General features: G+C 41.9%; 32 non-coding genes across 32 annotated transcripts; all 32 read right to left on the reverse strand.

Moving 5' to 3' along the window:
- Window positions 1-2,941: 2,941 nt before the first annotated feature.
- TRNAM-CAU (transfer RNA methionine (anticodon CAU)) lies at window positions 2,942-3,014 on the reverse strand. The gene has a single exon. It is a non-coding gene; the product is annotated as a tRNA-Met (tRNA).
- Window positions 3,015-3,500: 486 nt separating this feature from the next.
- TRNAM-CAU (transfer RNA methionine (anticodon CAU)) lies at window positions 3,501-3,573 on the reverse strand. The gene has a single exon. It is a non-coding gene; the product is annotated as a tRNA-Met (tRNA).
- A 67-nt stretch (window positions 3,574-3,640) lies between these two features.
- TRNAM-CAU (transfer RNA methionine (anticodon CAU)) lies at window positions 3,641-3,713 on the reverse strand. Its single transcript has one exon. It is a non-coding gene; the product is annotated as a tRNA-Met (tRNA).
- A 206-nt stretch (window positions 3,714-3,919) lies between these two features.
- TRNAM-CAU (transfer RNA methionine (anticodon CAU)) lies at window positions 3,920-3,992 on the reverse strand. The gene has a single exon. It is a non-coding gene; the product is annotated as a tRNA-Met (tRNA).
- Window positions 3,993-4,617: 625 nt separating this feature from the next.
- Window positions 4,618-4,690, reverse strand: TRNAM-CAU (transfer RNA methionine (anticodon CAU)). The gene has a single exon. It is a non-coding gene; the product is annotated as a tRNA-Met (tRNA).
- A 67-nt stretch (window positions 4,691-4,757) lies between these two features.
- TRNAM-CAU (transfer RNA methionine (anticodon CAU)) lies at window positions 4,758-4,830 on the reverse strand. Its single transcript has one exon. It is a non-coding gene; the product is annotated as a tRNA-Met (tRNA).
- A 206-nt stretch (window positions 4,831-5,036) lies between these two features.
- On the reverse strand, window positions 5,037-5,109 carry TRNAM-CAU (transfer RNA methionine (anticodon CAU)). The gene has a single exon. It is a non-coding gene; the product is annotated as a tRNA-Met (tRNA).
- A 1,313-nt stretch (window positions 5,110-6,422) lies between these two features.
- TRNAM-CAU (transfer RNA methionine (anticodon CAU)) lies at window positions 6,423-6,495 on the reverse strand. The gene has a single exon. It is a non-coding gene; the product is annotated as a tRNA-Met (tRNA).
- A 1,592-nt stretch (window positions 6,496-8,087) lies between these two features.
- On the reverse strand, window positions 8,088-8,160 carry TRNAM-CAU (transfer RNA methionine (anticodon CAU)). The gene has a single exon. It is a non-coding gene; the product is annotated as a tRNA-Met (tRNA).
- A 1,442-nt stretch (window positions 8,161-9,602) lies between these two features.
- On the reverse strand, window positions 9,603-9,675 carry TRNAM-CAU (transfer RNA methionine (anticodon CAU)). The gene has a single exon. It is a non-coding gene; the product is annotated as a tRNA-Met (tRNA).
- Window positions 9,676-10,988: 1,313 nt separating this feature from the next.
- Window positions 10,989-11,061, reverse strand: TRNAM-CAU (transfer RNA methionine (anticodon CAU)). Its single transcript has one exon. It is a non-coding gene; the product is annotated as a tRNA-Met (tRNA).
- Window positions 11,062-12,094: 1,033 nt separating this feature from the next.
- On the reverse strand, window positions 12,095-12,167 carry TRNAM-CAU (transfer RNA methionine (anticodon CAU)). Its single transcript has one exon. It is a non-coding gene; the product is annotated as a tRNA-Met (tRNA).
- Window positions 12,168-12,511: 344 nt separating this feature from the next.
- On the reverse strand, window positions 12,512-12,584 carry TRNAM-CAU (transfer RNA methionine (anticodon CAU)). The gene has a single exon. It is a non-coding gene; the product is annotated as a tRNA-Met (tRNA).
- Window positions 12,585-13,197: 613 nt separating this feature from the next.
- TRNAM-CAU (transfer RNA methionine (anticodon CAU)) lies at window positions 13,198-13,270 on the reverse strand. The gene has a single exon. It is a non-coding gene; the product is annotated as a tRNA-Met (tRNA).
- A 336-nt stretch (window positions 13,271-13,606) lies between these two features.
- On the reverse strand, window positions 13,607-13,679 carry TRNAM-CAU (transfer RNA methionine (anticodon CAU)). The gene has a single exon. It is a non-coding gene; the product is annotated as a tRNA-Met (tRNA).
- A 196-nt stretch (window positions 13,680-13,875) lies between these two features.
- Window positions 13,876-13,948, reverse strand: TRNAM-CAU (transfer RNA methionine (anticodon CAU)). The gene has a single exon. It is a non-coding gene; the product is annotated as a tRNA-Met (tRNA).
- Window positions 13,949-14,015: 67 nt separating this feature from the next.
- TRNAM-CAU (transfer RNA methionine (anticodon CAU)) lies at window positions 14,016-14,088 on the reverse strand. Its single transcript has one exon. It is a non-coding gene; the product is annotated as a tRNA-Met (tRNA).
- A 67-nt stretch (window positions 14,089-14,155) lies between these two features.
- Window positions 14,156-14,228, reverse strand: TRNAM-CAU (transfer RNA methionine (anticodon CAU)). The gene has a single exon. It is a non-coding gene; the product is annotated as a tRNA-Met (tRNA).
- Window positions 14,229-14,702: 474 nt separating this feature from the next.
- Window positions 14,703-14,775, reverse strand: TRNAM-CAU (transfer RNA methionine (anticodon CAU)). The gene has a single exon. It is a non-coding gene; the product is annotated as a tRNA-Met (tRNA).
- A 344-nt stretch (window positions 14,776-15,119) lies between these two features.
- TRNAM-CAU (transfer RNA methionine (anticodon CAU)) lies at window positions 15,120-15,192 on the reverse strand. Its single transcript has one exon. It is a non-coding gene; the product is annotated as a tRNA-Met (tRNA).
- A 754-nt stretch (window positions 15,193-15,946) lies between these two features.
- Window positions 15,947-16,019, reverse strand: TRNAM-CAU (transfer RNA methionine (anticodon CAU)). The gene has a single exon. It is a non-coding gene; the product is annotated as a tRNA-Met (tRNA).
- A 753-nt stretch (window positions 16,020-16,772) lies between these two features.
- Window positions 16,773-16,845, reverse strand: TRNAM-CAU (transfer RNA methionine (anticodon CAU)). Its single transcript has one exon. It is a non-coding gene; the product is annotated as a tRNA-Met (tRNA).
- Window positions 16,846-16,911: 66 nt separating this feature from the next.
- On the reverse strand, window positions 16,912-16,984 carry TRNAM-CAU (transfer RNA methionine (anticodon CAU)). Its single transcript has one exon. It is a non-coding gene; the product is annotated as a tRNA-Met (tRNA).
- A 67-nt stretch (window positions 16,985-17,051) lies between these two features.
- TRNAM-CAU (transfer RNA methionine (anticodon CAU)) lies at window positions 17,052-17,124 on the reverse strand. The gene has a single exon. It is a non-coding gene; the product is annotated as a tRNA-Met (tRNA).
- Window positions 17,125-17,191: 67 nt separating this feature from the next.
- On the reverse strand, window positions 17,192-17,264 carry TRNAM-CAU (transfer RNA methionine (anticodon CAU)). The gene has a single exon. It is a non-coding gene; the product is annotated as a tRNA-Met (tRNA).
- A 333-nt stretch (window positions 17,265-17,597) lies between these two features.
- Window positions 17,598-17,670, reverse strand: TRNAM-CAU (transfer RNA methionine (anticodon CAU)). The gene has a single exon. It is a non-coding gene; the product is annotated as a tRNA-Met (tRNA).
- A 336-nt stretch (window positions 17,671-18,006) lies between these two features.
- TRNAM-CAU (transfer RNA methionine (anticodon CAU)) lies at window positions 18,007-18,079 on the reverse strand. Its single transcript has one exon. It is a non-coding gene; the product is annotated as a tRNA-Met (tRNA).
- A 205-nt stretch (window positions 18,080-18,284) lies between these two features.
- On the reverse strand, window positions 18,285-18,357 carry TRNAM-CAU (transfer RNA methionine (anticodon CAU)). Its single transcript has one exon. It is a non-coding gene; the product is annotated as a tRNA-Met (tRNA).
- A 473-nt stretch (window positions 18,358-18,830) lies between these two features.
- TRNAM-CAU (transfer RNA methionine (anticodon CAU)) lies at window positions 18,831-18,903 on the reverse strand. Its single transcript has one exon. It is a non-coding gene; the product is annotated as a tRNA-Met (tRNA).
- A 336-nt stretch (window positions 18,904-19,239) lies between these two features.
- On the reverse strand, window positions 19,240-19,312 carry TRNAM-CAU (transfer RNA methionine (anticodon CAU)). Its single transcript has one exon. It is a non-coding gene; the product is annotated as a tRNA-Met (tRNA).
- Window positions 19,313-19,656: 344 nt separating this feature from the next.
- Window positions 19,657-19,729, reverse strand: TRNAM-CAU (transfer RNA methionine (anticodon CAU)). Its single transcript has one exon. It is a non-coding gene; the product is annotated as a tRNA-Met (tRNA).
- Window positions 19,730-19,925: 196 nt separating this feature from the next.
- TRNAM-CAU (transfer RNA methionine (anticodon CAU)) lies at window positions 19,926-19,998 on the reverse strand. Its single transcript has one exon. It is a non-coding gene; the product is annotated as a tRNA-Met (tRNA).
- Between the last annotated feature and the right edge of the window lie 405 nt (window positions 19,999-20,403).

A 20,403-nucleotide genomic window follows, 5' to 3' on the forward strand; every position in this document is an offset into this window, starting at 1 on the left:
ATGAAAATTTGTCCGAGACTATAAAACAAATAGTTTTATAACAATACATTTAAGAGCCCGGAAGACGTACATTTTACGAAATGTCATTCAAAAAGTTTCCATACGAAAGTAAAATATTATTTTCAAATGCTGTTTATTTGACGTCCTTTACTTAGTGTTAATCATGGCGCTGTTGCTGTATATTTTACTATAATATGGCAATAAGTTTTAATTCCAGCAAATCTTGGTTTTTTCTGTTGAGTTACATTAAAGTTGAGTGTGAAATTGACATTTTATTTTACGGTCAATTCACTGGCAGCAGACTGCCGGTAATTTGATAGTAAAATTTACGGTAATTTCTTACAGTGAAGTTATTCGGGGTCCTAACTCTACTTCTATGTTGCAAGTGAGATGAATAACCGACTTGTTCATAATCATCTTCACAATCTTCTCTCCTTTGCCTATCATATTCTGATATTAGCAACTGTTTCACGTTCTTCGGAGTAAAATCTTTATCAGACCAATGATACGCTAAAGTCTTGATTTGCCTATAGGCTTCTGGAAGTTTATGTAACATTTGGAAGGCTATTTCCATGTCTTATATTTGTAATCCCGCTGCTTTCAAATTATCTGCTATCACTATTAAACTTGCTAAGTGTGTTGCCATTGAGCCACCCTTATATCGACAGCTTATAAATTCTGATCGTAAGTCTGTCATACGCGCTTTTGAATTGGGTTCATATATTCCTGCTAAAATATCCCACGCTTCCTTTGCTGTATCGCACTTCTCTATAATACTCTTGTGGGGGTCATCACACGCTAATGATAATTTTGATAACGCTTTCTGCGATCTTCTAAGATATGCTGTTTTCGCGTCTTCTGAAGCTGATGCCTCTGGTTCTTTTTTTTTCCATCCAGCAATCCCCATAAACCATCGTCTAATAATGCCATTCGCATATCGCGCTTCCAGGTCTCATAATTGCAATCATTTAATTTTCGAAATGATAGAGCATTGCCCGCTTTGTTAGTCTCTACGGAATCGGCCATTGTAATTATAAATATTCTCTACTTTACTTAATATTCCAGCTTATCATGTCATATAATACTCTAATAATACTATTTAAATGCTTATTTACTCCCTTCTTGTTTAACTTCCTAGTACTCCTTAACTTCTCAAATGGTTTTATGATTGGCTTATTTCTGATTACTAGCTTACTTAATGGTCTTATTATTATTATTAAATTATGGTTAAAATGTTCCATTAAATGTTCATCAGTTAATACTTAGATCACCATTACTATTATACTTAAATTATAATTATTATCGCGTACTGTTCAGTCTTAGGTTTCTTCTTATTATGTGTAACTCACCGCCGTTGTTTGTACTGTTCTTGTCCTCTGTTGTATGGCTTCTTGTTTCTTAAGTTGCTCTTCCTTGGTTGCTTGTTGTGAGCATGTTTTAACTTGTCCAAGACAGTTCCGTTCCTCGATTAGCTGACACACTTGGTCTGGGTTTTCTAACCCTAACTTCCACGTTGTACCGGATTACCGCACTGATTTTGACTGCCCCGTTCGTCGCTAAGCCTCGGCTATATACGTTGACTCCGTCCGCGTAAACTGTTTATTACCGCGTCATTACCATTAATCACGTTAAATACTTGTTGAATACCGTTAAATACCGCGAACCGCGCTCTGCTACCATGTTAGATTAATATTGAGGTAATGACGCCGGATTATATAAAACCATATTAGTTTATTATTATTCAGTTTAATTTAAATTAGTCATCGTTCTCCATTTCGGTATAACTACTAATAGTTGAATACGTCCTACTATAATACTAGCGTGAACACGCGAGGCACATCCGATCGAGGGAGTGAGTTGCATTATCACTAATTTAGTCTTATCCTAAACTCGGGTTAGGTGCAAAGGTTCTTTATCTCTATCATGTGATTATAGCGAAGATAACTGTTCAGTTCAGTTCAGTTCCAACAGTGAGGATCGAACTCACGACCTTCAGATTATGAGAGTGAGGGGCTACCTACTGCGCTATCGAGGCTGTTAGAATAACACGTCACCTCTTTATCTATCAAGCATTCTATTTACGAAAATCAGCACCAAAATCATGCCCTGAGTTAGAATAGAACTCACGAGCTTCAGATTATGAAACTGACGAGCTACCTACTGCGCTATCGAGGCTGTTATTAATCATTTCATCTCTTTATCAATCAAGTATTCTATTAACGAAAATAAGCGCCAAAGTCTTGCGCCTAGTGAGGATCGAACTCACGACATTCAGATTGACATTCAGATTATGATACTGACGGGCTACCTACTGCGCTATCGAGGTTGTTAGAATAACACGTCACCTCTTTATCAATCAAGTATTCTATTAACGAAAATCAGCGCCAAAATCATGCCCCGAGTGAGGATCGAATTCACGAACTTCAGATTATGAGACTGACGCGCTACCTACTGTGCTATCGAAGCTGTTATTAATCATTTCATCTCTTTAATTATCAAGTATTCTATTAACGAAAATCAGCTCCAAAATCTTGGGCCGAGTGAGGATCGTACTCACGACCTTCAGATTATGAGACTGACGGGCTACCTTATGCGCTATCGAGGCTGTCAGAATGACACGTCACCTCTTTATCAATCAAGTATTCTATTAACGAAAATCAGCGCCAAAATCATAACTCGAGTGAGGATCGAACTCACAACTTTCAAATTATGAGACTGACGCGCTACCTACTGCGCTATCGAGGCTCTCAGAATAACACGTCACCTCTATATCAATGAAGTATTCTATTTTCGAAAATCAGCGCCAAACTCTTGCCCCGAGTGAGGATCGAACACACGACCTTCAGATTATGAGAGCTACTGCGCTATCGAGGCTGTTATTAAAACATTTCACATCTTTATCAATCAAGTATTCTTTTAACGAAAATCAGCGCAAAACTCGTGCCCCGAGTGAGGATCGAACTCACGACCTTCAGATTATGAGACTGACGGGCTACCTACTGCGCTATCGAGGCTGTTAGAATAACACGTCACCTCTTTATCAATCAAGTATTCTATTAACGAAAATAAGCGCCAAAATCATAACTCGAGTGAGGATCGAACTCACGACCTTCAGATTATGAGAGTGACGGGCTACCTACTGCGCTATCGAGGCTATTAGAATAACACGTCACCACTTTATCAATCAAGTATTCTATTTACGAAAATAAGCGCCAAAGTCATGCCCCGAGTGTGGATCGAACTCACGACCTTCACATTATGAGACTGACGCGCTACCTACTGCGCTATCGAGGCTGTTATTAATCATTTCATCTCTTTATCAATCAAGTACTCTATTAACGAAAATCAGCGCCAAAATCATAACTCGAGTGAGGATCGAACTCACAACTTTCAAATTATGAGACTGACGCGCTACCTACTGCGCTATCGAGGCTCTCAGAATAACACGTCACCTCTATATCAATGAAGTATTCTATTTTCGAAAATCAGCGCCAAACTCTTGCCCCGAGTGAGGATCGAACTCACGACCTTCAGATTATGAGTGTGACGGGCTACCTACTGCGCTATCGAGGCTATTAGAATAACACGTCACCACTTTATCAATCGAGTATTCTATTTAAGAAAATCAGCGCCAAAGTCATGCCCCGAGTGAGGATCGAACTCACGACCTTCACATTATGAGACTGACGCGCTACCTACTGCGCTATCAAGGCTGTTATTAAACATTTCATCTCTTTATCAATCAAGTACTCTATTAACGAAAATCAGCGCCAAAATCATAACTCGAGTGAGGATCGAAATCACAACATTCAGATAATGAGACTGACGCGCTACCTACTGCGCTATCAAGGCTCTCAGAATAACGCATCACCTCTTTATCAATCAAGTATTCTATTATCGAAAATCAGCGCCAAAATCATGCCCCGAGTGAGGATCGAATTCACGAACTTCAGATTATGAGACTGACGCGCTACCTACTGCGCTATCGAGGCTGTTATTAATCATTTCATCTCTTTATCAATCAAGTATTCTATTAACGAAAATCAGCTCTAAAATCTTGGGCCGAGTGAGGATCGAACTCACTACCTTCAGATTATGAGACTGACGGGCTACCTACTGCGCTATCGAGGCTGTTAGAATAACACGTCACCTCTTTATCAATCAAGTATTCTATTAACGAAAATAAGCGCCAAAATCATAACTCGAGTGAGGATCGAACTCACGACCTTCAGATTATGAGAGTGACGGGCTACCTACTGCGCTATCGAGGCTATTAGAATAACACGTCACCACTTTATCAATCAAGTATTCTATTTACGAAAATAAGCGCCAAAGTCATGCCCCGAGTGTGGATCGAACTCACGACCTTCACATTATGAGACTGACGCGCTACCTACTGCGCTATCGAGGCTGTTATTAATCATTTCATCTCTTTATCAATCAAGTACTCTATTAACGAAAATCAGCGCCAAAATCATAACTCGAGTGAGGATCGAACTCACAACTTTCAAATTATGAGACTGACGCGCTACCTACTGCGCTATCGAGGCTCTCAGAATAACACGTCACCTCTATATCAATGAAGTATTCTATTTTCGAAAATCAGCGCCAAACTCTTGCCCCGAGTGAGGATCGAACTCACGACCTTCAGATTATGAGTGTGACGGGCTACCTACTGCGCTATCGAGGCTATTAGAATAACACGTCACCACTTTATCAATCGAGTATTCTATTTAAGAAAATCAGCGCCAAAGTCATGCCCCGAGTGAGGATCGAACTCACGACCTTCACATTATGAGACTGACGCGCTACCTACTGCGCTATCAAGGCTGTTATTAAACATTTCATCTCTTTATCAATCAAGTACTCTATTAACGAAAATCAGCGCCAAAATCATAACTCGAGTGAGGATCGAAATCACAACATTCAGATAATGAGACTGACGCGCTACCTACTGCGCTATCAAGGCTCTCAGAATAACGCATCACCTCTTTATCAATCAAGTATTCTATTATCGAAAATCAGCGCCAAAATCATGCCCCGAGTGAGGATCGAATTCACGAACTTCAGATTATGAGACTGACGCGCTACCTACTGCGCTATCGAGGCTGTTATTAATCATTTCATCTCTTTATCAATCAAGTATTCTATTAACGAAAATCAGCTCTAAAATCTTGGGCCGAGTGAGGATCGAACTCACTACCTTCTGATTATGAGACTGACGGGCTACCTACTGCGCTATCGAGGCTGTCAGAATGACACGTCACCTCTTTATCAATCAAGTATTCTATTACCGAAAATTAGCGTAAAAATCATAACTCGAGTGAGGATCGAACTCACGACCTTCAGATTATGAGAGCGACGCGCTACCTACTGCGCCATCGAGGCTCTCAGAATAACACGTAACCTCTATATCAATGAAGTATTCTATTTTCGAAAATCAGCGCCAATCTCATGCCCCGAGTGAGGATCGAACACACGACCTTCAGATTATGAGAGCTACTGCGCTATCGAGGCTGTTATTAAAACATTTCACATCTTTATCAATCAAGTATTCTATTAACGAAAATAAGCGCCAAAATCATAACTCGAGTGAGGATCGAACTCACGACCTTCATATTATGAGAGTGACGGGCTACCTACTGCGCTATCGAGGCTATTAGAATAACACGTCACCACTTTATCAATCAAGTATTCTATTTACGATAATCAGCGCCAAAGTCATGCCCCGAGTGTGGATCGAACTCACGACCTTCACATTATGAGACTGACGCGCTACCTACTGCGCTATCGAGGCTGTTATTAATCATTTCATCTCTTTATCAATCAAGTATTCTATTACCGAAAATTAGCGCCAAAATCATAACTCGAGTGAGGATCGAACTCACGACCTTCAGATTATGAGAGCGACGCGCTACCTACTGCGCTATCGAGGCTGCTAGAATAACACGTCACCTATTTATCAATCAAGTATTCTATTAACGAAAATCAGCGCCAAATTCATAACTCGAGTGAGGATCGAACTCACAACCTTCAAATTATGAGACTGACAAGCTACCTACTGCGCTATCGAGGCTCTCAGAATACACGTCACCTCTATATCAATGAAGTATTCTATTTTCGAAAATCAGCGCCAAACTCATGCCCCGAGTGAGGATCGAACACAAGACCTTCAGATTATGAGACTGACGGGCTAACTACTGCGCTTTCGAGGCTGTTAGAATAACACGTCACCTCTTTATCAATCAAGTATTCTATTAACGAAAATAAGCGCCAAAATCATAACTCGAGTGAGGATCGAACTCACGACCTTCAGATTATGAGAGTGACGTGCTACCTACTGCGCTATCGAGGCTATTAGAACAACACGTCACCTCTTTATCAATCAAGTATTCTATTTACGAAAATCAGCGCCAAAGTCATGCCCCGAATGTGGATCGAACTCACGACCTTCACATTATGAGAGTGACGCGCTACCTACTGCGCTATCGAGGCTGTTATTAATCATTTCATCTCTTTATCAATCAAGTACTCTATTGACGAAAATCAGCGCCAAAATCATAACTCGAGAGAGGATCGAAATCACAACCTTCAGATAATGAGACTGACGCGCTACCTACTGCGCTATCGAGGCTTTTATTAATCATTTCATCTCTTTATCAATCAAGTATTCTATTAACGAAAATCAGCTCCAAAATCTTGGGCCGAGTGAGGATCGAACTCACGACCTTCAGATTATGAGACTGACGGGCTACCTACTGCGCTTTCGAGGCTGTCAGAATGACACGTCACCTCTTTATCAATCAAGTATTCTATTACCGAAAATTAGCGCCAAAATCATAACTCGAGTGAGGATCGAACTCACGACCTTCAGATTATGAGAGCGACGCGCTACCTACTGCGCTATCGAGGCTGCTAGAATAACACGTCACCTATTTATCAATCAAGTATTCTATTAACGAAAATCAGCGCCAAAATCATAACTCGAGTGAGGATCGAACTCACAACCTTCAAATTATGAGACTGACAAGCTACCTACTGCGCTATCGAGGCTCTCAGAATACACGTCACCTCTATATCAATGAAGTATTCTATTTTCGAAAATCAGCGCCAAACTCATGCCCCAAGTGAGGATCGAACACAAGACCTTCAGATTATGAGAGCTACTGCGCTATCGAGGCTGTTATTAAAACATTTCACATCTTTATCAATCAAGTATTCTTTTAACGAAAATCAGCGCCAAACTTATGCCCCGAGTGAGGATCGAACTCACGACCTTCAGATTATGAGACTGACGGGCTAACTACTGCGCTTTCGAGGCTGTTAGAATAACACGTCACCTCTTTATCAATCAAGTATTCTATTAACGAAAATAAGCGCCAAAATCATAACTCGAGTGAGGATCGAACTCACGACCTTCAGATTATGAGAGTGACGTGCTACCTACTGCGCTATCGAGGCTATTAGAATAACACGTCACCTCTTTATCAATCAAGTATTCTATTTACGAAAATCAGCGCCAAAATCATGACTCGAGTGAGGATCGAAATCAGAAGCTTCAGATAATGAGACTGACGCGCTACCTACTGCGCTACCGAGGCTGTTATTAATCATTTCATCTCTTTATCAATCAAGTATTCTATTAACGAAAATCAGCTCCAAAATCTTGGGCCGAGTGAGAATCGAACTCACGACCTTCAGATTATGAGACTGACGGGCTACCTACTGCGCTATCGAGGCTGTCAGAATGACACGTCACCTCTTTATCAATCAAGTATTCTATTACCGAAAATTAGCGCCAAAATCATAACTCGAGTGAGGATCGAACTCACGACCTTCAGATTAAAAGAGCGACGCGCTACCTACTGCGCTATCGAGGCTGCTAGAATAACACGTCACCTCTTTATCAATCAAGTATTCTATTAACGAAAATAAGCGCCAAAATCATAACTCGAGTGAGGATCGAACTCACGACCTTCGGATTATGAGAGTGACGTGCTACCTACTGCGCTATCGAGGCTATTAGAATAACATGTCACCTCTTTATCAATCAAGTATTCTATTTACGAAAATCAGCGCCAAAGTCATGCCCCGAGTGAGGATCGAACTCACGACCTTCACATTATGAGACTGACGCGCTACCTACTGCGCTATCGAGGCTGTTATTAATCATTTCATCTCTTTATCAATCAAGTATTCTATTAACGAAAATCAGCTCTAAAATCTTGGGCCGAGTGAGGATCGAACTCACTACCTTCTGATTATGAGACTGACGGGCTACCTACTGCGCTATCGAGGCTGTCAGAATGACACGTCACCTCTTTATCAATCAAGTATTCTATTACCGAAAATTAGCGTAAAAATCATAACTCGAGTGAGGATCGAACTCACGACCTTCAGATTATGAGAGCGACGCGCTACCTACTGCGCCATCGAGGCTCTCAGAATAACACGTAACCTCTATATCAATGAAGTATTCTATTTTCGAAAATCAGCGCCAATCTCATGCCCCGAGTGAGGATCGAACACACGACCTTCAGATTATGAGAGCTACTGCGCTATCGAGGCTGTTATTAAAACATTTCACATCTTTATCAATCAAGTATTCTATTAACGAAAATAAGCGCCAAAATCATAACTCGAGTGAGGATCGAACTCACGACCTTCATATTATGAGAGTGACGGGCTACCTACTGCGCTATCGAGGCTATTAGAATAACACGTCACCACTTTATCAATCAAGTATTCTATTTACGATAATCAGCGCCAAAGTCATGCCCCGAGTGTGGATCGAACTCACGACCTTCACATTATGAGACTGACGCGCTACCTACTGCGCTATCGAGGCTGTTATTAATCATTTCATCTCTTTATCAATCAAGTATTCTATTACCGAAAATTAGCGCCAAAATCATAACTCGAGTGAGGATCGAACTCACGACCTTCAGATTATGAGAGCGACGCGCTACCTACTGCGCTATCGAGGCTGCTAGAATAACACGTCACCTATTTATCAATCAAGTATTCTATTAACGAAAATCAGCGCCAAATTCATAACTCGAGTGAGGATCGAACTCACAACCTTCAAATTATGAGACTGACAAGCTACCTACTGCGCTATCGAGGCTCTCAGAATACACGTCACCTCTATATCAATGAAGTATTCTATTTTCGAAAATCAGCGCCAAACTCATGCCCCGAGTGAGGATCGAACACAAGACCTTCAGATTATGAGAGCTACTGCGCTATCGAGGCTGTTATTAAAACATTTCACATCTTTATCAATCAAGTATTCTTTTAACGAAAATCAGCGCCAAACTTATGCCCCGAGTGAGGATCGAACTCACGACCTTCAGATTATGAGACTGACGGGCTAACTACTGCGCTTTCGAGGCTGTTAGAATAACACGTCACCTCTTTATCAATCAAGTATTCTATTAACGAAAATAAGCGCCAAAATCATAACTCGAGTGAGGATCGAAATCACAACATTCAGATAATGAGAGTGACGTGCTACCTACTGCGCTATCAAGGCTCTCAGAATAACGCATCACCTCTTTATCAATCAAGTATTCTATTATCGAAAATCAGCGCCAAAATCATGCCCCGAGTGAGGATCGAATTCACGAACTTCAGATTATGAGACTGACGCGCTACCTACTGCGCTATCGAGGCTGTTATTAATCATTTCATCTCTTTATCAATCAAGTATTCTATTAACGAAAATCAGCTCTAAAATCTTGGGCCGAGTGAGGATCGAACTCACTACCTTCAGATTATGAGACTGACGGGCTACCTACTGCGCTATCGAGGCTGTCAGAATGACACGTCACCTCTTTATCAATCAAGTATTCTATTACCGAAAATTAGCGTTAAAATCATAACTCGAGTGAGGATCGAACTCACGACCTTCAGATTATGAGAGCGACGCACTACCTACTGCGCTATCGAGGCTCTCAGAATAACACGTAACCTCTATATCAATGAAGTATTCTATTTTCGAAAATCAGCGCCAATCTCATGCCCCGAGTGAGGATCGAACACACGACCTTCAGATTATGAGAGCTACTGCGCTATCGAGGCTGTTATTAAAACATTTCACATCTTTATCAATCAAGTATTCTATTAACGAAAATAAGCGCCAAAATCATAACTCGAGTGAGGATCGAACTCACGACCTTCATATTATGAGAGTGACGGGCTACCTACTGCGCTATCGAGGCTATTAGAATAACACGTCACCACTTTATCAATCAAATATTCTATTTACGAAAATCAGCGCCAAAGTCATGCCCCGAGTGTGGATCGAACTCACGACCTTCACATTATGAGACTGACGCGCTACCTACTGCGCTATCGAGGCTGTTATTAATCATTTCATCTCTTTATCAATCAAGTATTCTATTACCGAAAATTAGCGCCAAAATCATAACTCGAGTGAGGATCGAACTCACGACCTTCAGATTATGAGAGCGACGCGCTACCTACTGCGCTATCGAGGCTGCTAGAATAACACGTCACCTATTTATCAATCAAGTATTCTATTAACGAAAATCAGCGCCAATTTCATAACTCGAGTGAGGATCGAACTCACAACCTTCAAATTATGAGACTGACAAGCTACCTACTGCGCTATCGAGGCTCTCAGAATACACGTCACCTCTATATCAATGAAGTATTCTATTTTCGAAAATCAGCGCCAAACTCATGCCCCGAGTGAGGATCGAACACAAGACCTTCAGATTATGAGACTGACGGGCTAACTACTGCGCTTTCGAGGCTGTTAGAATAACACGTCACCTCTTTATCAATCAAGTATTCTATTAACGAAAATAAGCGCCAAAATCATAACTCGAGTGAGGATCGAACTCACGACCTTCAGATTATGAGAGTGACGTGCTACCTACTGCGCTATCGAGGCTATTAGAACAACACGTCACCTCTTTATCAATCAAGTATTCTATTTACGAAAATCAGCGCCAAAGTCATGCCCCGAATGTGGATCGAACTCACGACCTTCACATTATGAGAGTGACGCGCTACCTACTGCGCTATCGAGGCTGTTATTAATCATTTCATCTCTTTATCAATCAAGTACTCTATTGACGAAAATCAGCGCCAAAATCATAACTCGAGAGAGGATCGAAATCACAACCTTCAGATAATGAGACTGACGCGCTACCTACTGCGCTATCGAGGCTTTTATTAATCATTTCATCTCTTTATCAATCAAGTATTCTATTAACGAAAATCAGCTCCAAAATCTTGGGCCGAGTGAGGATCGAACTCACGACCTTCAGATTATGAGACTGACGGGCTACCTACTGCGCTTTCGAGGCTGTCAGAATGACACGTCACCTCTTTATCAATCAAGTATTCTATTACCGAAAATTAGCGCCAAAATCATAACTCGAGTGAGGATCGAACTCACGACCTTCAGATTATGAGAGCGACGCGCTACCTACTGCGCTATCGAGGCTGCTAGAATAACACGTCACCTATTTATCAATCAAGTATTCTATTAACGAAAATCAGCGCCAAAATCATAACTCGAGTGAGGATCGAACTCACAACCTTCAAATTATGAGACTGACAAGCTACCTACTGCGCTATCGAGGCTCTCAGAATACACGTCACCTCTATATCAATGAAGTATTCTATTTTCGAAAATCAGCGCCAAACTCATGCCCCAAGTGAGGATCGAACACAAGACCTTCAGATTATGAGAGCTACTGCGCTATCGAGGCTGTTATTAAAACATTTCACATCTTTATCAATCAAATATTCTTTTAACGAAAATCAGCGCCAAACTTATGCCCCGAGTGAGGATCGAACTCACGACCTTCAGATTATGAGACTGACGGGCTAACTACTGCGCTTTCGAGGCTGTTAGAATAACACGTCACCTCTTTATCAATCAAGTATTCTATTAACGAAAATAAGCGCCAAAATCATAACTCGAGTGAGGATCGAACTCACGACCTTCGGATTATGAGAGTGACGTGCTACCTACTGCGCTATCGAGGCTATTAGAATAACATGTCACCTCTTTATCAATCAAGTATTCTATTTACGAAAATCAGCGCCAAAGTCATGCCCCGAGTGAGGATCGAACTCACGACCTTCACATTATGAGACTGACGCGCTACCTACTGCGCTATCGAGGCTGTTGTTAATCACTTCACCTCTTTATCAATCAAGTATTCTATTAACGAAAATCAGCGCCAAATTCATGCCCCGAGTGAGGATCGAACTCACGACCTTCACGTTATTTGACTGACGCGCTACCTACTGCGCTCTCGAGGCTGTTATTAATCATTTCATCTCTTTATCAATCAAGTATCTATTAACGAAAATCAGCGCCAAAATCTTGCGCCGAGTGAGGATCGAACTCACGACCTTCAGATTATGAGACTGACCGGCTACCTACTGCGCTATCGAGGCTGTTAGAATCACACGTCACCTTTTTATCAATCAAGTATTCTATTTACGAAAATCAGCGCCAAAGTCATGCCCCGAGTGAGGATCGAACTCACGACCTTCACATTATGAGACTGACGCGCTACCTACTGCGCTATCGAGGCTGTTATTAATCACTTCATCTCTTTATCAATCAAGTATTCTATTAACGAAAATCAGCGCCAAAATCATAACTCGAGTGAGGATCGAACTCACAACCTTCAGATTATGAGACTGACGGGCTACCTACTGCGCTATCGAGGCTGTTAGAATCACACGTCACCTTTTTATCAATCAAGTATTCTATTTACGAAAATCAGCGCCAAATTCATGCCCCGAATGAGGATCGAACTCACGACCTTCACATTATGAGACTGACGCGCTACCTACTGCGCTCACGAGGCTGTTATTAATCACTTCATCTCTTTATCAATCAAGTATTCTATTTACGAAAATCAGCGCCAAATTCATGCCCCGAGTGACGATCGAACTCACGACCTTCACATTATGAGACGGACGCGCTACCTACTGCGCTCTCGAGGCTGTTATTAATCATTTCATCTCTTTATCAATCAAGTATTCTATTAACGAAAATCATTGCCAAAATCTTGCGCCGAGTGAGGATCGAACTCACGACCTTCAGATTATGAGAACTACTGCGCTATCGAGGCTGTTATTAAAACATTTCACATCTTTATTAATCAAGTATTCTTTTAACGAAAATAGGCGCCAAACTCATGCCCCGAGTGAGGAACGAACTCACGACCTTCAGATTATGAGACTGACGGGCTACCTACTGCGCTATCGAGGCTGTTAGAATCACACGTCACCTTTTTATCAATCAAGTATTCTATTTACGAAAATCAGCGCCAAATTCATGCCCCGAGTGAGGATCAAACTCACGACCTTCACATTATGAGACTGACGAGCTACCTACTGCGCTCTTGAGGCTGTCAGAATGCCACGTCACCTCTTTATCAATCAAGTATTCTATTTACGAAAATCAGCGCCAAATTCATGCCCCGAGTGAGGATCGAATACACGACCTTCAGATTATGAGAACTACTGCGCTATCGAGGCTGTTATTAAAACATTTCACATCTTTATTAATCAAGTATTCTTTTAACGAAAATAGGCGCTAAACTCATGCCTCGAGTGAGGATCGAACTCACGACCTTCAGATAATGAGACTGACGGGCTACCTACTGCGCTATCGAGGCTGTTAGAATCACACGTCACCTTTTTATCAATCAAGTATTCTATTTACGAAAATCAGCGCCAAATTCATGCCCCGAGTGAGGATCGAACTCACGACCTTCAGATTATGAGAACTACTGCGCTATCGAGGCTGTTATTAAAACATTTCACATTTTTATTAATCAAGTATTCTACTAACGAAAATCAGCGCCAAAATCATAACTCGAGTGAGGATCGAACTCACAACCTTCAGATTATGAGACTGACGCGCTACCTACTGCGCTATCAAGGCTCTCAGAATAACACGTCACCTCTATATCAATCAAGTATTCTATTTACGAAAATCAGCGCCAAATTCATGCCCCGAGTGAGGATCGAACTCACGACCTTCAGATTATGAGACTGACGGGCTACCTACTGCGCTATCGAGGCTGTTAGAATCACACGTCACCTTTTTATCAATCAAGTATTCTATTTACGAAAATCAGCGCCAAATTCATGCCCCGAGTGAGGATCGAACTCACGACCTTCACATTATGAGACTGACGCGCTACCTACTGCGCTCTCGAGGCTGTTATTAATCACTTCATCTCTTTATCAATCAAGTATTCTATATACGAAAATCAGCGCCAAATTCATGCCCCGAGTGACGATCGAACTCACGACCTTCACATTATGAGACGGACGCGCTAGCTACTGCGCTCTCGAGGCTGTTATTAATCATTTCATCTCTTTATCAATCAAGTATTCTATTAACGAAAATCATTGCCAAAATCTTGCGCCGAGTGAGGATCGAACTCACGACCTTCAGATTATGAGAACTACTGCGCTATCGAGGCTGTTATTAAAACATTTCACATCTTTATTAATCAAGTATTCTTTTAACGAAAATAGGCGCCAAACTCATGCCTCGAGTGAGGATCGAACTCACGACCTTCAGATAATGAGACTGACGGGCTACCTACTGCGCTATAGAGCCTGTTAGAATAACACGTCACCTCTTTATCAATCAAGTATTCTATTTACGAAAATCAGCGCCAAAGTCATGCCCCGAGTGAGGATCGAACTCACGACCTTCACATTATGAGACTGACGCGCTACCTACTGCGCTCTCGAGGCTGTTATTAATCATTTCATCTCTTTATCAATCAAGTATTCTATTAACGAAAATCAGCGCCAAAATCATAACTCGAGTGAGGATCGAACTCACAACCTCAGATAATGAGACTGACGCGCTACCTACTGCGCTATCAAGGCTCTCAGAATAACACGTCACCTCTATATCAATCAAGTATTCTATTTACGAAAATCAGCGCCAAATTCATGCCCCGAGTGAGGATCGAACTCACGACCTTCACGTTATTTGACTGACGCGCTACCTACTGCGCTCTCGAGGCTGTTATTAATCATTTCATCTCTTTATCAATCAAGTATTCTATTTACGAAAATCAGCGCCAAAGTCATGCCCCGAGTGAGGATCGAACTCACGACCTTCACATTATGAGACTGACGCGCTACCTACTGCGCTATCGAGGCTGTTATTAATCACTTCATCTCTTTATCAATCAAGTATTCTATTAACGAAAATCAGCGCCAAAATCATAACTCGAGTGAGGATCGAACTCACAACCTTCAGATAATGAGACTGACGCGCTACCTTCTGCGCTATCAAGGCTCTCAGAATAACACGTCACCTCTATATCAATCAAGTATTCTATTTACGAAAATCAGCGCCAAATTCATGCCCCGAGTGAGGATCGAACTCACGACCTTCACATTATGAGACTGAAGCGCTACCTACTGCGCTCTCGAGGCTGTTATTAATCATTTCATCTCTTTATCAATCAAGTATTCTATTAACGAAAATCAGCGCCAAAATCATAACTCGAGTGAGGATCGAACTCACAACCTTCAGATAATGAGACTGACGCGCTACCTACTGCGCTATCAAGGCTCTCAGAATAACACGTCACCTCTATATCAATCAAGTATTCTATTTACGAAAATCAGCGCCAAATTCATGCCCCGAGAGAGGATCGAAATCACGACCTTCAGTTTATGAGACTGACGAGCTACCTACTGCGCTATCGAGGCTGTTAGAATCACACGTCACCTTTTTATCAATCAAGTATTCTATTTACGAAAATCAGCGCCAAATTCATGCCCCGAGTGACGATCGAACTCACGACCTTCACATTATGAGAACTACTGCGCTATCGAGGCTGTTATTAAAACATTTCACATCTTTATCAATCAAGTATTCTTTTAACGAAAATCAGCACCAAACTCATGCCCCGAGTGAGGATCGAACTCACGACCTTCACATTATGAGACTGACGCGCTACCTACTGCGCTATCGAGGCTGTTATTAATCACTTCATCTCTTTATCAATCAAGTATTCTATTAACGAAATCAGCGCCAAAATCATAACTCGAGTGAGGATCGAACTCACAACCTTCAGAAAATGAGACTGACGCGCTACCTACTGCGCTATCAAGGCTCTCAGAATAACACGTCACCTCTATATCAATCAAGTATTCTATTTACGAAAATCAGCGCCAAATTCATGCCCCGAGTGAGGATCGAACTCACGACCTTCACGTTATGAGACTGACAAGCTACGTACTGCGCTCTCGAGGCTGTTATTAATAATTTCACCTTTTTATCAATCAAGTATTCTATTTACGAAAATCAGCGCCAAATTCATGACCCGAGTGAGGATCGAACTCACGACCTTCACATTATGAGACTGACGCGCTACCTACTGCGCTCTCGAGGCTGTCAGAATGCCACGTCACCTCTTTATCAATCAAGTATTCTATTTACGAAAATCAGCGCCAAATTCATTCCCCGAGTGAGGATCGAACACACGACCTTCAGATTATGAGAACTACTGCGCTATCGAGGCTGTTATTAAAACATTTCACATCTTTATTAATCAAGTATTCTTTTAACGAAAATAGGCGCCAAACTCATGCCCCGAGTGAGGAACGAACTCACGACCTTCAGATTATGAGACTGACCGGCTACCTACTGCGCTATCGAGGCTGTTAGAATCACACGTCACCTTTTTATCAATCAAGTATTCTATTTACGAAAATCAGCGCCAAAGTCATGCCCCGAGTGAGGATCGAACTCACGACCTTCACATTATGAGACTGACGCGCTACCTACTGCGCTATCGAGGCTGTTATTAAACACTTCATCTCTTTATCAATCAAGTATTCTATTAACGAAAATCAGCGCCAAAATCATAACTCGAGTGAGGATCGAACTCACAACCTTCAGATTATGAGACTGACGCGCTACCTACTGCGCTATCAAGGCTCTCAGAATAACACGTCACCTCTATATCAATCAAGTATTCTATTTACGAAAATCAGCGCCAAATTCATGCCCCGAGTGAGGATCGAACTCACGACCTTCAGATTATGAGACTGACGGGCTACCTACTGCGCTATCGAGGCTGTTAGAATCAAACGTCACCTTTTTATCAATCAAGTATTCCATTTACGAAAATCAGCGCCAAATTCATGCCCCGAGTGAGGATCGAACTCACGACCTTCACATTATGAGACTGACGCGCTACCTACTGCGCTCTCGAGGCTGTTATTAATCACTTCATCTCTTTATCAATCAAGTATTCTATTTACGAAAATCAGCGCCAAATTCATGCCCCGAGTGACGATCGAACTCACGACCTTCACATTATGAGACGGACGCGCTACTTCTGCGCTCTCGAGGCTGTTATTAATCATTTCATCTCTTTATCAATCAAGTATTCTATTAACGAAAATCATTGCCAAAATCTTGCGCCGAGTGAGGATCGAACTCACGACCTTTAGATTATGAGAACTACTGCGCTATCGAGGCTGTTATTAAAACATTTCACATATTTATTAATCAAGTATTCTTTTAACGAAAATAGGCGCCAAACTCATGCCCCGAGTGAGGAACGAACTCACGACCTTCAGATTATGAGACTGACGGGCTACCTACTGCGCTATCGAGGCTGTTAGAATCACACGTCACCTTTTTATCAATCAAGTATTCTATTTACGAAAATCAGCGCCAAATTCATGCCCCGAGTGAGGATCGAACTCACGACCTTCACATTATGAGACTGACGAGCTACCTACTGCGCTCTTGAGGCTGTCAGAATGCCACGTCACCTCTTTATCACTCAAGTATTCTATTTACGAAAATCAGCGCCAAATTCATGCCCCGAGTGAGGATCGAATACACGACCTTCAGATTATGAGAACTACTGCGCTATAGAGGCTGTTATTAAAACATTTCACATCTTTATCAATCAAGTATTCTTTTAACGAAAATCAGCACCAAACTCATGCCCCGAGTGAGGATCGAACTCACGACCTTCACATTATGAGACTGACGCGCTACCTACTGCGCTATCGAGGCTGTTATTAATCACTTCATCTCTTTATCAATCAAGTATTCTATTAACGAAATCAGCGCCAAAAGCATAACTCGAGTGAGGATCGAACTCACAACCTTCAGATAATGAGACTGACGCGCTACCTACTGCGCTATCAAGGCTCTCAGAATAACACGTCACCTCTATATCAATCAAGTATTCTATTTACGAAAATCAGCGCCAAATTCATGCCCCGAGTGAGGATCGAACTCACGACCTTCAGATTATGAGACTGACGGGCTACCTACTGCGCTATCGAGGCTGTTAGAATCACACGTCACCTTTTTATCAATCAAGTATTCCATTTACGAAAATCAGCGCCAAATTCACGCCCCGAGTGAGGATCGAACTCACGACCTTCACATTATGAGACTGACGCGCTACCTACTGCGCTCTCGAGGCTGTTATTAATCACTTCATCTCTTTATCAATCAAGTATTCTATTTACGAAAATCAGCGCCAAATTCATGCCCCGAGTGACGATCGAACTCACGACCTTCACATTATGAGACGGACGCGCTACTTCTGCGCTCTCGAGGCTGTTATTAATCATTTCATCTCTTTATCAATCAAGTATTCTATTAACGAAAATCATTGCCAAAATCTTGCGCCGAGTGAGGATCGAACTCACGACCTTCAGATTATGAGAACTACTGCGCTATCGAGGCTGTTATTAAAACATTTCACATCTTTATTAATCAAGTATTCTTTTAACGAAAATAGGCGCCAAACTCATGCCCCGAGTGAGGAACGAACTCACGACCTTCAGATTATGAGACTGACGGGCTACCTACTGCGCTATCGAGGCTGTTAGAATCACACGTCACCTTTTTATCAATCAAGTATTCTATTTACGAAAATCAGCGCCAAATTCATGCCCCGAGTGAGGATCGAACTCACGACCTTCACATTATGAGACTGACGAGCTACCTACTGCGCTCTTGAGGCTGTCAGAATGCCACGTCACCTCTTTATCACTCAAGTATTCTATTTACGAAAATCAGCGCCAAATTCATGCCCCGAGTGAGGATCGAATACACGACCTTCAGATTATGAGAACTACTGCGCTATCGAGGCTGTTATTAAAACATTTCACATCTTTATCAATCAAGTATTCTTTTAACGAAAATCAGCACCAAACTCATGCCCCGAGTGAGGATCGAACTCACGACCTTCACATTATGAGACTGACGCGCTACCTACTGCGCTATCGAGGCTGTTATTAATCACCTCATCTCTTTATCAATCAAGTATTCTATTAACGAAATCAGCGCCAAAAGCATAACTCGAGTGAGGATCGAACTCACAACCTTCAGATAATGAGACTGACGCGCTACCTACTGCGCTATCAAGGCTCTCAGAATAACACGTCACCTCTATATCAATCAAGTATTCTATTTACGAAAATCAGCGCCAAATTAATGCCCCGAGTGAGGATCGAACTCACGACCTTCACGTTATGAGACTGACGCGCTACGTACTGCGCTCTCGAGGCTGTTATTAATAATTTCACCTTTTTATCAATCAAGTATTCTATTTACGAAAATCAGCGCCAAATTCATGCCCCGAGTGAGGATCGAACTCACGACCTTCACATTATGAGACTGACGCGCTACCTACTGCGCTCTCGAGGCTGTCAGAATGCCACGTCACCTCTTTATCAATCAAGTATTCTATTTACGAAAATCAGCGCCAAATTCATTCCCCGAGTGAGGATCGAACACACGACCTTCAGATTATGAGAACTACTGCGCTATCGAGGCTGTTATTAAAACATTTCACATCTTTATTAATCAAGTATTCTTTTAACGAAAATAGGCGCCAAACTCATGCCCCGAGTGAGGAACGAACTCACGACCTTCAGATTATGAGACTGACGGGCTACCTACTGCGCTATCGAGGCTGTTAGAATCACACGTCACCTTTTTATCAATCAAGTATTCTATTTACGAAAATCAGCGCCAAATTCATGCCCCGAGTGAAGAACGAACTCACGACCTTCACATTATGAGAATGACGAGCTACCTACTGCGCTCTTGAGGCTGTCAGAATGCCACGTCACCTCTTTTTCAATCAAGTATTCTATTTACGAAAATCAGCGCAAAATTCATGCCCCGAGTGAGGATCGAATACACGACCTTCAGATTATGAGAACTACTGCGCTATCGAGGCTGTTATTAAAACATTTCACATCTTTATTAATCAAGTATTCTTTTAACGAAAATAGGCGCCAAACTCATGCCTCGAGTGAGGATCGAACTCACGACCTTCAGATAATGAGACTGACGTGCTACCTACTGCGCTATAG

This window comes from Phalangium opilio, unplaced genomic scaffold (genome assembly GCF_054372755.1).
Source record: "Phalangium opilio isolate 3A_F unplaced genomic scaffold, DU_Popi_V2 ptg000032l_1, whole genome shotgun sequence".
Classification (NCBI taxonomy): domain Eukaryota; kingdom Metazoa; phylum Arthropoda; class Arachnida; order Opiliones; family Phalangiidae; genus Phalangium; species Phalangium opilio.